This window comes from Lissotriton helveticus, chromosome 8 (assembly GCF_964261635.1).
Source record: "Lissotriton helveticus chromosome 8, aLisHel1.1, whole genome shotgun sequence".
NCBI lineage: Eukaryota > Metazoa > Chordata > Amphibia > Caudata > Salamandridae > Lissotriton > Lissotriton helveticus.
Window position 1 is genome coordinate 362,884,972 of NC_136069.1, and position 15,293 is coordinate 362,900,264.

Sequence of the window (15,293 nt, forward strand, 5' to 3'; positions counted from 1 at the left end):
ACTCGATACACTTTTATTCATTTGTTCACTGTCTGATGCTGTTTACAAACTAGGCACGAGTCCCAAAGCCCCTTAGGTGAACTAATAAACACACATGCCTTGAATTATGGTTGTAAACCCCGTTTGGATTCTCAAAATCCAAATGAACACTCACAATAAATTCATCTCCATATACATTTACTTGTGTATGCAAGTAAATCTTCTCCCAGGGACTGGGAGTGCACATTCCAGATGGGAATTCCCGGGAACTATGTGCATCTATGGGTGTTTGTTGCCATTCACACATTTTTCCCTGGTCCAATTCCACCTTGGATATCTACTCATGTCAAGGGAGGACTTAATCAGTACCTAGTTGAGAATGGTGAGGGAACGCTCCCAAAGTTGGTGTGGTCGCATATAAATTGGTTTATCCATGGGCCAAAATAATTTAATGCAGAAAAAAAAATGTATTTTTTTAAATCGTGCTTGAAGTTTCTGCCTTATAATTAAGCATGCGTAAGCCCAGTATGTATGTTTATGTAGAAAATACTTCCATAAGAGTGTAAACGAGATAATTCCAGAAGTGCACCTTTCAAAACAGCTTTTCAAACATACATCTCTACTCCTATGTCAATTGCAAATCATGAGCAATTTACACAAAAGTAAGGAGGAGACCTAGGGAAATAATTTTCCTTATTTCGGCGAACTGGACGCATTGTTGGGGAGCTGGTCACATAAATGCAAAATATTTTCTACTTCAAATATTTATTCACAAGGACTCATCAGAGACCAGAGATCAGAACACTTGGAGCCATGTGAACAGAGAACCTGTGAGAAAACATCTGAAGAAAGGCACATTTGGGACAGAGAAAACAATAGGACAGGAGACATAGGTATGGACGGCATGAGGACAGAGTGACTCTCAAACATACTGTCACAAGAATACAGGGGCAATAGACCTGAAAACTACAGAGACCTGACAAGGGATGCTCTTCAGACAAAATCAAAACACAGCATTTCAACACCAGTTCTCACCTGCATCAATTCTACTAGTTTCACACATTAAACGTCAAACGTTCATCTGATTGTATTCTCAACCATAAAAGAGCCAGGTTCATCACTCTGCCCCTTTATCTCAGTCTGTCACTGATCCAGATGCTACATGATTCCTTTGGTCCTATATTCCTGTGCATTCCAATATGAAATTGTGTTTCTCACTTTATTTGTAACTGCTATATTGTTTCACCTGGTTTCAAATGGAAATTTCGATGGGCACAACTCTCTTGTTCTTGTTGTATATTTACCTGCTGTTCTTTCATGGTGACGAACTAGAGCTAGTATACTACCTAATCAGTGGGAAGTGCCATCCAACTGAATTCAAACATTTTGGAACCCTTATTTGGAACCCCTATTGAAACCCTCAAAATTCAAACATCGCTGGCTCAAAGGTAAGCTTCCTCCAGAGCTTCAGCAATGACGTGGAACTCATCCCCCATCCAACTAAAAATTGGTCACAAAGGGCCTACTCTTCTACAGAAAACTCCTCAAGGCTTTCCTTTTCAAAAACCATTTGTCAGGCGACACCTAAGATGAAACTACTCTTCACAAACTGTGACAGTAGACTTCCCCAATCCATATCCTTATAAGTGAATGACTATATTGAAGATCTGTACCAACGATATCATACTTCTCTAATCTACTCCACTCACTCTCTCCACTTTACATGTTAACCCTATTGTCTTCCAAGAAATTCAATTGTATGCATATTATTCTTTGTAATATTCAACTTTTCTGTTGACATCGCTCCACTACCCCAGTTCAGACATGACCATGTGCAAATCAGTCTGACCCTGCGCCTCATGGGAACAGTCCAGCCCGAACTGCCAAGCAGTTCGGGTGAGTTTTTGATTTGCTCAAACGCTCCGTCCATCATCCCCTTTGGTATTGCTTTGTTCGCCCTAAGTTGGCAGGGTATGCCCAGACGTGGGTCCCTAACTCACTTTGCCACTGTATTCAAGATAGCCAGGCTGATGAGGGTTATGAACTTGAAACCGGTCCCAGGATGCTTGTTTCGGTCCAGGAAAGACATGGCTTGGCAGTTTGGGCTGGACTGTTCCCATGAGGCACAGGGTCAGACTGATTTGCATATGGCCATGTCTGAACTGGTGTGTTGGAGTGAGCTAAAGAATGATGATGGATTAAACCCAGATCAATTGACTGGGGGTGAGTGTTTGATCTGCTCAAACGCTCCGTTCATTATCCCCTTTGGTATCACTTTGTCCGCATAAAAAGCAGCATATCACTGTGGTTAGTCCAGAGCCAAGGCAGTGATGTCAGGATGCTGGGGATTTCAAAGGGAATCCTCTAGAAGCTTCTCCCAAACTTGAAATGCACAACAAGCTAAAAAATATTAGACCTCAGACACCAACTCTTCGGTACACTTCTGGACCTGTGGATACTCTGACAGGAAGAAGGACTGCTGTGCTGCTACAAGTTCTACCATTCTGTTGGACTGCTGCCTTGCTGTTCTGTTGTTTTGCTGTGCTGACCTGCTGCCTGCCTGCCTGAGTGAGAAGGACCTGCATCTCTTGAACCCAGAACCTCAAAGTGACCTAAAGGGCTAGTTGGATGGCCTTCTGACTTGAGCCTCAGAGAGAGAAGCCTCCATGTACCTTGCACCTGGACTCTGCCATCTTTGAATTTACCCTGTCCAGTGGTGCCACCCCAGTCCTGGACCCTTGGAAGTGGGCCTAAGGTACTCTGCCAGAGTGTGGATCCAGCAGAACAATGCATCTCCTCTGCTGCGCGATGCAACCCAGAGTGGAACTGACGCATCTCCACTGCTACATTGATTGAACATGTCGGAACGACCCATATCACTGCCACAGGTTACACCACCTTCACAACCGCCACTGCGCAATGCATCTACAGCACCCTCGTCGATGAAGCCGGAATCCAGATTGCAGACTTGCAGCTTCTCGGAAGCGATGCATCACCCCAACTGCATCTCAGCACCGGTATTCACAACCTAAGCCCTGTCGATGAAATCCTCAATGATGATTCATGGCCCTCGCATCACAGCCTCACCGCATCTCGGAACCCACGCATCGCTTCAGCTGCGTGATGCTTCTTAGATGCAGATCCTCGCAATGCTCAGCAAACCAGGATTTAAACTACTCACCGCATCTCGGAACCCTCGCATCGCTTCAGCTGCGTGATGCTTCTTAGACGGGGATCCTCACAATGCTCAGCAAACCAGGGTTTAAACTACTTAGATCAGTTGACCTAACTGGGTCCTTGTTATCCGCCCATGCGGTTGGCCTGAACTTGTGACTTTGCCCCCATCCGGCGCAAACAGATATCCACAGTTGCCGCTTTACACCTTTCGGTGTTATTTCTACCTAAATCTTTTAAATTGAATATCCTCGGTTTTACTGATTGGATTTTTGGGCGTTTAGGTCTTGTTTTATTTATTCAAATGACTATTCTTTAACTCTATGTGTGCTCCTTTTCTGGTGTATTTTCACTGTGTTACGGTGTGAAGTGGTCACAAATACTTTACACATTGCCAAGCTACCCAAGGGTTGAGCACAGGTTAATTTAGGGTTTGTTTGTGACTTCACACTGAGAAGAATTGTGGTTGCTGCTTGAGAAGGGTTTCACCCCCTTCAGCCAGTAACCCAATTTCCTCGGTAAAAAGGAAAGGGTAAGAGGCGTGGGAAGCCAGCCCCCGAGTGTCCTCCAGCACAGGTGGATGGGGCGCCGGAGGAGGATGACCCGGAGTCTACTTGGGAGCACATTGCTTACCTTGGTACCCTGCCTGAAGTTGTTGGATAGTAAATAGAAGGGTGGCACCATGGAGGAGTTATGGAAGGCACATAAGAAGTGTCCAATCCTTGATGTCCTGAAGTGGCAAGCTGAAGCCCAGGCATCTGCTGACACCTCTGGAGATCCGCTCATACACTGAGAGAATGACCTCCTGAATAGGGAGCATAAGGCTCCTGAGCATGGGTAAAATTGTGTATTGGTAGTTCCCCAATTTTACAAGCCCTTCCTAGTGGGGCTGTTGTTGCAGTGGGTTTAACCAAAAACCGTTTCTTGATATCACCAATCCAGGAGTAACCTCTTCTATTTACTCATCAGTGGGGCCCATAACACTGCAAGTCACACAGTCTCTCAATCGCACAGTTCCTGAATCAGTGATTAGTAGACGAGCTGCAAGGCAAGCGGGGTACCTTATTAACCTATACAGTAACTTTATACATTATACACATCAGAATTTTAAACGCCTAATAGTTATTAAAACAACTTCAAGGTACTTCGCTATTTGGTTGATGGACCAACTAGTAGGAATCAGTTGATGGCGACTAAGTCCAGCTCACTCACAAGTTCTTAAAACCTTCAACATTTAATCGTCATGACTTTTATTTTAATAACCACAGACTCGAGTTTAAATTTTATAAAATTTTATCTAGATTCATTAAGGGAGAATTATAAATTTCAAAAGGTTTGTTAGACAAATACTTTCTAAGCATTATTTTAATATATTTTAAGCAAAAGAAAATGAAAAGGGTAGACAGACAAAATATCGAAATTAAAATATCGATATACAATAATATCGATGTTTTCATTTCGATGGTATAGAATATCGATGTGCAATAATATCGATGGAGAGAATATCGATATTAAGGTATGTATGTACTAATTTCGAAATTTTGTTTAGTGTTATGTATTTTATTATGTTTATATGTTTGTTAAACATTTTTTTTAATGTATGTTTAGAAATTAGTAATTTTGTTTACATTTTGCGTTTTAGTATCAGAGCGGGATTGTGGGCTTATAGGGGAATAGGGTGGGAAGTAATTTAATTATAATTAATTAATTATTTAAAAATATATATTTTTGATTAATAAATAATGATTAATTAATAATTAATTGGTTGTAAGTATTATTAATTAGTTAATTAAATTAATGAGTTAATGTAGTGATATTTATTATTTTTTGTTATTGTTAATTAATAATTAATTGGTAATTAATTATTATTAATTAGTTAATTAAATTAATTAGAGTTAATGAAGTAATGTTTATTATTTTTTGATATTGTTAATTAATAATTAATTGGTAATTAATTATTATTAATTAGTTAATTACATTAATTAGAGTTAATGTAGTAATATTTTTAATTTCTTGTTATTGTTAATTAATAATTAATTGGTAATTAATTATTATTAAGTGATTAAATGACAATTACATTTTTTATGTGATTTATTTATGTGTAGTGGGTTGTGTGTTTATAGGGGAATAGGGTGTGACATAATTACATTAAATTAATTAAAGAGATTGTATTTATTTATTGGTATTTATTGTTAATTAATTGTTAAATAATTAATTGGTAATTAGTTTTTTCTATTATTTCATAATATTAATTATAAATAATTTATTAATAAATATTGTTTATTCTTGTAAATATCTTGTTAATTAATGATTAATTAGTAATTAATTATTAATTGGCAATTAATATGTGTTAATTAGTTAATTTATAATTACATCAATTTAATAATATTAATTGTTATTAATTGATTAATTGATATTTATATTAATTGTGTTTTTTTGTATGTGTAGTGTGTTGTGTGTTAAAGGGGGAGTAGTGTGGGAAGTAATTTTTACCCCCATGCTATCCAACGCTTTCCCTACTGTTGCACCCTCTGGAGTGGGAATAGTAATTTTTACCCCTACGCTATCCAACGCTTTCCCTACTGTTGCACCCTCTGGAGTGGGAATAGTAATTTTTACCCCTACGCTATGTTATGTTATGTTAACTCAATTTTTAAGCGCACAGCTGCCCCAGCTAAGGGGCGTACCGGCGCTGCGCCTGGAAAGGAACACAACACGATCAGAGCAACAGAATGGATCAAATAGAAGAAAACTAGCAGCTATTTGGGAAGATATAAGTTTTAACAGCTTTCCTAAACGTCAGAAGATCATCAAGGGCACGAAAATGGTCAGGAAGAGAGTTCCAAAGTTTGGGGGCAAGCACTCTAAAAGAGCGACCGCCGGACCTACTTCTCAAAAAGCGAGGAACCACGGCTAAATTTTGTCCACAGGATCTCAGCTGACGGGAAGGAATATAAGGGATAATGAGATGCTCTAGTATCTGAGGAGAAGCAAGTTTCAATATCTTAAAAGAAAGACATAAGGTCTTAAATTCTATCCTCTGAAGCACAGGCAGCCAGTGGAGCTTGAAAATAGTACTTCTAGCAGAACAGAATCTGGGGAGACCGACTAGAGCCCTAGCTGCAGCGTTCTGAACGCGCTGCAATCTCGTAATTTCGGCCTGATTGGCTCCAAGCAACAGCGAGCTCGCATAATCGAGCCTAGACAGTATAACTGCCTGAATTATCAGTTGTCGAGTAGGAGCATCAAAAAATGTCAACACCGGCCTAAGCCCACATAAGATACCAAAACAGGTCGCAGCTACTTTTTTTGTATGGCAGGAAAAACTAAGCGTAGAGTCCAGCCAAACGCCCAGATTTTTCACCTCGACAACCGGAGTAGGGGTAGGGCCCAGATCAGCTGGCCACCACTTATCACCCCAAAGATTACTCTGTTTGCCCACAATCAATACCTCATTTTTTTTCGCATTGAGCTGCAGGCAATTAGCCGTCATCCATCCTGCCACCGCACTGAGACCCTCACGGAGGCCTCAGGGTCAGAGTCCCCACTAAGTGCAACTGCAAGCTGCGTGTCGTCAGCGTAGGACACCATCGTAAGGTCCCAACGCTTGGCGACAGCAGCCAGCGGCCGCACATAATGATTGAAAAGTGTGGGGCTCAATGCTGATCCCTGCTGGACTCCCTGTTCGATGATGTGGGATTTGGACTCGAAGGGAGGTGTAGAAACCCGAAAGGTACGATCGAAAAGAAACGATCGAAACCATTCCAGCGCCAGACCCTTGATGCCCGCCTCTCCCAGCCGCTGCAGAAGTATTGCGTGAGAAACAGTGTCAAAGGCGGCACTGAGATCCAATAGTACCAGAGCCGCCGTTTGACCCGCATCTAGCACTGCGCGCAGGTGTTCAACCATGGAGAGGAGTGCAGTCTCAGTGCTGTGCCCCGCACGGAAGCCATTCTGCGAAGGGTCCAGAATGTTAGCGGACTGAAGATGATTGGACAGAATGCCGTTGACATGGGCTTCTGCCACCTTCGCAGCCCACGGGAGGAGGGAGATTGGACGGTAATTCTCGAGTTTGAGAGGGTCCAGTGACGGTTTTTTCAGGATGGGAGTGACGTGAGCTTGTTTCCATCTCAAAGGGACTTTACCCGAAGAGAAGGATAGATTTATAAGATATCGAATAGGGGGTAAGCAGAAGGCAGCTGAGTCTTTAAGTTGGGCAGGTCTAAGTGGATCCACAGGAGATCCAGATTTCACTTTAACCGCCAGTTTATCAAACTCCTCCTCCGAGAGAACTGGAAGTGCCGATAAAATCAAATTAGTACATGAAATCGGGACCAGGTCCTCACTTACCAGCGTAGTACTAGGGAAGGAGCGGTAAATATTAGTCACTTTTTCCACAAAGAAAGCCGCGAGATCCTCGCAGTGTGATAGTGAACAGACCTCTGGCACTGAAACTCTATTAGCAGTAAGATCTTTCAAAACTTTGAAGATCAGCTTTGTGGGATTGGGGCTAATATTAAATTCCTGTGAGTAATAAGCTGCTCGAGCCCTGCAAACAGCTCGATGATAGAGCTTAACTTTCGCAAGATAAAAAGTTTTCAGTCCCACCTCATAAGTCTTGCGCCAAGCTCTCTCTGCTTGTCTTCAAGTAGCTTTCAGAAGCCGTAAGGGATCATTATACCATGAACTGGATTCTGACCGGCGGCTCTTACTCGAAGCCGCAGGGATCAAGGCGTCAAGGGCTTTAGTACCCAGTCGCAAAAAAGGGTATAACCGGACTCAACATCCTCAAACGGGCCCAAAGGAGAGGACTCCAGGAGATGGTGAAAATCTGCAAGTTTAAGTTTTTTCCAAGGACGTCTAAGAATTGTTCTGTCAGATGTTTTAAAAGGATGGTCCTTAGTGGTAACCTGAAACTCAATCAGATGGTGATCACTCCAAGCTATAGGTCTAGGCAAACAGACCTTGACCACACACAAGTTGGTAAACAATGGGTCCAAAATATGGCCACACTCATGCGTGGGATGGAGGATCAACTGCGGGAGCTGAAGAGCCTCTAGGTCTGCAAGAATGCCACAAATCGCTGGAGTATCAGGGGCATCAAAATGAAGATTTAAATCCCCAATGATGCTAAAGTTGGCTCAGGCTACCGCAAGGGAACTGACAAGTTCAGGAAGCGCTTTCCTAAAGAGTACATCACTGCCTGGCGGTCTATATATCAACAGTCCAGATAGGGTGAAATGATGGTTGATTGTAATGGCAAAAAACGCACATTCACAACCAGCTATGTTCATAGGTTTCCAAATACAGGGATAGCAGGACTTAATAGCCATGGCAATACCTCCACCTCTGGAGTTGCGATTAAGCGTAAAGATAGCATATTCCGAAGGAAGTGCTAGATTAGGTATGGCCGTGGCCTCGTCCTGTAGCCAAGTTTCAGTCATACAAAATATATCAGGAAATTCCAGAGATAACAAGTCATGGATATCCTGGTAATGTTTGGGCAAGGACCTGACATTAAGATGCCAGATTTTTAAATGAGAAGTATGTATAACGGGAGTGGCAGACAGGGAATCCACTAAGCAATGAGGCGTCATATAAGCTAAAATAGGGGTAGGGGAAGGAAATAAGAACTTACCGCAAGAACAAACATAAGGGCCACAAAGTGGATATAAAGGAGCGTGCGTACAAGAAGTGGTCGAATTCCGAATCCTAAGAAGATCCTTCCTGGAATACTTGAAATCCATCTAATTAAGTGCACAGAGTCCGGCCACGCCTAACGCCTCCTAAGCGCTGACGAGCGCCGAATGGCAGGACTCTGGCACGACTCAGGCGCAGGGAAGGCGCGCCCGCTGCGCGTCACCGCTGCGCGTCACCGGTGCGCGCTGAGAAGAGCGCCTTAAGTAGGCGGGTCACGAGCTGCAAGAGCGCTAGAACGCTCAAAGATGGCGCCCTGAAATGTCCCCTTCGCTCCCAAGATGGCGGGCGTAGTAGCAGATCCCCGGGACCGGACCCGCTAAAACAGCGGTGCTTTTACAATATTATGGTGCGAGTAAGTGGGCAGGAGGCAGCAACCATAAAAACAGGGGAGAAACCAAATAATTCCAACTCAAATACAAAACGGGAAATTAAAAAGCGTAAGGTGCTCTAAAAATGCGCGGCAAGCGCTAAAATTCTGCGTGGCGAGGGTACCTTGTCCAGGCTAGCCCCCAGGTCACAGACGCCTTAAGTAGGCGGATCACGAGCTGCAAGAGCGCTAGAACGCTCAAAGATGGCGCCCTGAAATGTCCCCTTCGCTCCCAAGATGGCGGGCGTAGTAGCAGATCCCCGGGACCGGACCCGCTAAAACAGCGGTGCTTTTACAATATTATGGTGCGAGTAAGTGGGCAGGAGGCAGCAACCATAAAAACAGGGGAGAAACCAAATAATTCCAACTCAAATACAAAACGGGAAATTAAAAGCGTAAGGCGCTCTAAAAATGCGCGGCAAGCGCTAAAATTCTGCGTGGCGAGGGCACCCAACGCTTTCCCTACTGATGCACCCTTTGGAGTGGGAATAGTAATTTTTACCCCTACGCTATGCAACGCTTTCCCTTCTGTTGCACGCTCTGGAGAGGGAATAGTAATTTTTACCCCTACGCTATCCAACGCTTTCCCTACTGTTGCACCCTTTGGAGTGGGAATAGTAATTTTTACCCCTATGCTATCCAACGCTTTCACTACTGTTGCACCCTTTGGAGTGGGAATAGTAATTTTTACCCCTACGCTATCCAATGCTTTCACTACTGTTGCACCCTCTGGAGTGGGAATAGTAATTTTTACCCCTATGCTATCCAACGCTCTCCCTACTGTTGCACCCTTTGGAGTGGGAATAGTAATTTTTACCCCTACGCTATCCAACGCTTTCCCTACTGTTGCACCCTCTGGAGTGGGAATATTAATTTTTACCCCTACGCTATCCAACGCTTTCCCTACTGTTGCACCCTTTGGAGTGGGAATAGTTAATTTTTACCCCTACGCTATCCAACGCTTTCCCTACTGTTGCACTCTCTGGAGTGGGAATAGTAATTTTTACCCCTACGCTATCCAACGCTTTTCCTACTGTTGCAATGTGTGGAGTAAGTATATATATTAATTTATATGTAGAGTTTTTAATTTATTTTGAATGTATATGTATTTGTTATTATTTTTTAAATATGTTTTTTACATTATTATTAATACATTTAAAAAAATGATATTTTTAACTTCGATATTTTTGTACTACGATAATTTTTAGGTCTCGTCCTTTACCATTCCGAAGGAATGGGAAATGGCGAGAATTCAAGTGCTCGAACTGATTGTCAAACCACCGCATTTTTTCGTGGCGTTTTCTTCGAGTGCACGTGGCCACAGGCACGCGCTTTTGGCCCATACACTTTCATGGCCATCTGTTCCTCAATGTCCCTCCCACCCTTCATTTGATCTTGCCGCGAGTTCAGGCTAATGGCCCTCCCCCAGCACAGAGCACGCATCGCGGCCGCACAGCACATCAAAGGGCTTCTCCCGGCGTGTGCTGTGCGGCTTCTCCTCCCCTAATTATGTGGCCGGCCGTACTTGTGTTTCCCGGCCGCTTCCCGGCCGCTCTTGTATTTAATTAGCAGCAGCAGCATTTCTCCTGCGCCAGGCCACATCAAAGGCTCTGTGGCACTTTCACCCACACAGCAACACTTACAGACACGCAACTCCACTCACACCCACGCAAGCCCACTATCATCCACGCAACACCACACTCACCCACGCAACGCCACTCACCCAAGCAACACCACTCACACACGCAACGCAACTCATCCACGCAACCCCACTCATCCACGCAACCCCACTCATCCACGCAACGCCACTCACACACGCAACGCCACTCACACATGCAACGCCACTCACACACGCAACGCCACTCACACACGCAACGCCACTCACACAGGCAACGCCACTCACACAGGCAACGCCACTCACACACGCAACGCCACTCACACACGCAACGCCACTCACACACGCAACGCCACTCACACATGCAACGCCACTCACACACGCAACGCCACTCACACATGCAACGCCACTCACACATGCAACGCCACTCACACATGCAACGCCACTCACACACACAACGCCACTCACACACGCAACGCCACTCACACACGCAACGCCACTCACACATGCAACGCCACTCACACACGCAACGCCACTCACTCACACACGCAACGCCACTCACTCACACACGCAACGCCACTCACACATTGTGGGTGCAGATTGTGGGTGCAGATTGTGGGTGCAGATTGTGGGTGCAGATTGTGGGTGCAGATTCAGGGTGCAGATTGTGGGTGCAGATTGTGGGTGCAGATTGTGGGTGCAGATTCAGATTGCAGATTGTGGGTGCAGATTCAGATTGCAGATTGTGGGTGCAGATTCAGATTGCAGATTCAGATTGCAGATTCAGGGTGCAGATTGTGGGTGCAGATTGTGGGTGCAGATTGTGGGTGCAGATTGTGGGTGCAGATTCAGAGTGCAGATTCAGAGTGCAGATTCAGAGTGCAGATTCAGAGTGCAGATTCAGAGTGCAGATTGTGGGTGCAGATTGTGGGTGCAGATTCAGAGTGCAGATTGTGGGTGCAGATTCAGAGTACAGATTGTGGGTGCAGATTGTGGGTGCAGATTCAGAGTGCAGATTCAGATTGCAGATTCAGAGAAAACTCAGCAGCACCACCACCATTGCAATGCAATAGGTCTCGTTTTAACGCAAATTTAAGCTATAGGCCTTGTAAATGACAAAGCCTTTTATTTATGTTCCAAAAACCAGAACGCAAAAATAAAGGGCATTATCATTTACAATGCTAATAGTTCAGACTCGCGTTATTGCGAGACCTATTGCATTTCCAATGCTTGTTTAAAGATATTTTTGTACTTACCTTTATGTAGATAGAACTCCGATATTTTTGATGTCGATATTTTTGTGTCGATATTTTTGTATGTCTATATTCTGTCTGTCGATATTATGTCATAGATTCAATGAAAAGTGCTCAGTACCCCTTGGCCATAGGGCGATGATAGAACCGCAGAACACAGATTAGGTTCTCAAGCTGACTGTCTGCCTCTCTAACCTCCTTGTTGTCTCCCTCCTGATATAGGATTTCTGCGACAGTTTTCAGTATTTTTCCCCTTCAAAGTTCAAAGTCCAATATATTTGAAGTCTCTTGCACCGTAAAGAAAAATCGTCTCAACTGACAGCATGTCGTGCTAAGTAAAGGTGCAAAAAATATCAGCCAAGCAGAGATCCCTTGTCATAAACTCAAGCTCTTTTATACCCTTTCACTAACTTTCTAAACCCAAAATTGAAACTTTTAGGGGCTACATTCATTTCTCATTGGTCCATTGGAGGGGTGTTGATGGTCAACTCATGTCCTCCTTGCTCAAACCAGTTCGCAAAAGTGCAAATTCATACCAGGGGTTCACATGACTTCATCAAATGTTCACATTTGTACTTGTTGAACATTTTGCAACAGTTTCCCGCATCCAGGTTTCAATGCTCATCTGTTCCCAGGCTTTTTAATGTAGTTCATTTTGGCACACCTCCCATTGCAGGCCAGGCTGGCCTTGAGATCTCTCACTCCGGGCATAGGCCAAACACTCATGACTGAGCATCCATTCGTTGCGCATGTGCGGGGGCCATCTTTAATTTCAATTGCACCATTGCGTTTTAGAAGCAGCCACTTTTCAGACTAGGCCGATCAGGCCATAATGGGAACTAATATGAAAACAAACATAACAGAAATTAGATATAGTAAATAAGCCCTTCTGTTTACCTCCCACTATTCTAATTACCCGTGTTAGGTGTTACCTAGCGAAGCAACATGTAAAGCAATTTTACTTCTGCACTCTTTTGCCAAGATACAATTCTACTATATGCACAAATACATTCATTTACTCTTTTATATCTAGGTTATCACTAACCCTGGGCGTCCGAATCGGCTATGCCCACGGAGTAGGCGTAGTTTTGCCTTCTACGCATTTTGCGTAGACAGCGTAGCCGGCAACACTACGCCCACTCCGTGCGCGTAGCCGAGTCGGCAGCCACCCGCCTCCCTCCCGCCCTCCCCTACATACATTATTTAAGCAACTAACCTTAATAAAACAAATTTAAAGCACTTACCGTGTCCGGTGTTCGCCTGGGGCTCCCTTCTTGAAAATAGCGTCCCTTCCTGGATACCAATGCGCATGCGCGGCCGCCCGCGCATGCGCATTGGTATCCAGGACGACGCTATTTTCAAGAGGGGAGCCCCAGGCGAACACCGGACACGGTAAGTGCTTTAAATTTGTTTTATTAAGGTTAGTTGCTTAAATAACGTATGTATGGGAGAGCGGGAGGGAGGTGCGTAGTGGGGCTACGCGGAGTGCGGGAGTGGGCGTAGCTTCTCGCCCACTCCGCGTAGCTCCGCGGAGCCCCACTACGCCCACTACGCCCAGGGTTAGTTATCACAGTCCTTTATTAGTTTGACTCATGTTTTATTAATAAATTAAAATTTTGCAAATAGCAGTTAGTTTTCCCACGTGTAGTGTCTAATTATAATGTGCATTTTGTTGATAAATTTACAATCTTCGTTCACACAATTAATATTATTAAAATTATGAGGGGATAACTTTGTAGGGGGTACAAAAAATGTCTTGTTTCTCCCCTTCTCCATCACTGGCTCATGAGATACCTATTGCAGGACATCTGGGGCAGGGCTAGACCTTTGACAGGCTTGTCACCCACCTTTACTAGTCACAGATAAGGACAGCTATTGATGCATTTTGTAAGTCTTGATTTACCTGCCAGGCTAGCGAGAAGACTGGGAAAAAGGTAAAGCTTCCCTGACTCCAATGCCTATTGGCACACCCCTTGAGAGGGTGGGCATTGATATTGTAGAGATCTTGGACCCCAAGACACCCTTAGGCAATAGGTTTATCGAATATAGCATGTTAGAACGCTTGCTGCTACTTCGCGTTCTATTACAACACAGTTGATTTTTGGGGGGGTTCCCAGGCCAGGATAGTCCATATTTTGGCATGGAAAAGCTGTATCTTACACTGCCAACAGCTGTCCTAAGTACACCACAGACCCTTCCTGTATCTGGCACTTAGCAGCCTGAAGCACTTCCTGCATGTGAAATAGGTGGTCCTGCTAGGTGCTGCTGAAGACAGCTATGTCATCTAACTATGCAGCGCTGAAGGTTCATCAACATCAGGAAGATGGCAGAGGCATTTTTGAGCCCAGAAGGACTACTGTGCTGCTAGTAGGACTGCCACTGCTGAACTGCTGATCTACAAGATTCATGACCTGCCTGGATTACTGCCCTGTTTATCTTGCTCCTCTGCTACCTCCTGCCCGGGGACAAGGACTGGCTCTTCTACCATTTCAGGACCTGCTGAGTGACTCACAAGGGCTAGTTTGGTGGCCTCCTGTTCAGAGCTACAGGGACACAAAAGGCTTCCTCTATCTTGACTCTGCACCTGGACCCAGCCTGAGTGAGTCCTGATGCTCCAAGTGGTGCCCCTCCAGTTCTGCACCCTTGGACATGGTTCCAAATGTGAACAGGTAGTCAAAATACAAAAGTTTAACAACTGCTCTGAGAACCCGGAGGAGACCGGTACCAAAAGCTCGCATATCCACCCGAGATGAATTGCCGGTCGGATTGACTGCGGTTTCTCCCGCCACGTTTTTCTCCACAGCAGCAAATCCTTTTCAGCTGTCTTTCGCCTAAAAGGCATCCGACTTCAAGGAATTGTTTTTGGCTACAGCCCTTTGTCTCTACCCCCTGGAGATTTTCGACTTCCATTTCAGAGACTAAGTCTGAACTTCCAAACCTTCACCGCTGCTTCGACGCAAGGCTATCCAGCGGCAACGCTCAATCTTTGGACAGCCTCCTGCAGCTTTGCCCTGCTGAACTTTACCTTCTAAGAACGTTTTCCTCAAGAATTTTAGTCTGATGTGATGGTGAGTGTTGACTGGGCCCAATCCACTCCTTTTCCTGAACCGGAATCCATCGCGGTGGGCCATATTTTCCAACTATGACCTGGTCTTGTGTGGCTAGATAGCAGTGGTTGGCGCTTCGGTCTTTTAGGCGCTAGTTT

The 15,293-nt window shown here is 44.5% G+C and overlaps 1 protein-coding gene across 2 annotated transcripts in view; it reads left to right on the forward strand.

Moving 5' to 3' along the window:
• The window catches only part of RXFP2 (relaxin family peptide receptor 2), a 1,449,053-nt gene that overhangs the window by 1,394,167 nt on the left and 39,593 nt on the right, over positions 1 to 15,293 (forward strand). The gene's annotated exons all lie outside the window — the stretch shown is intronic.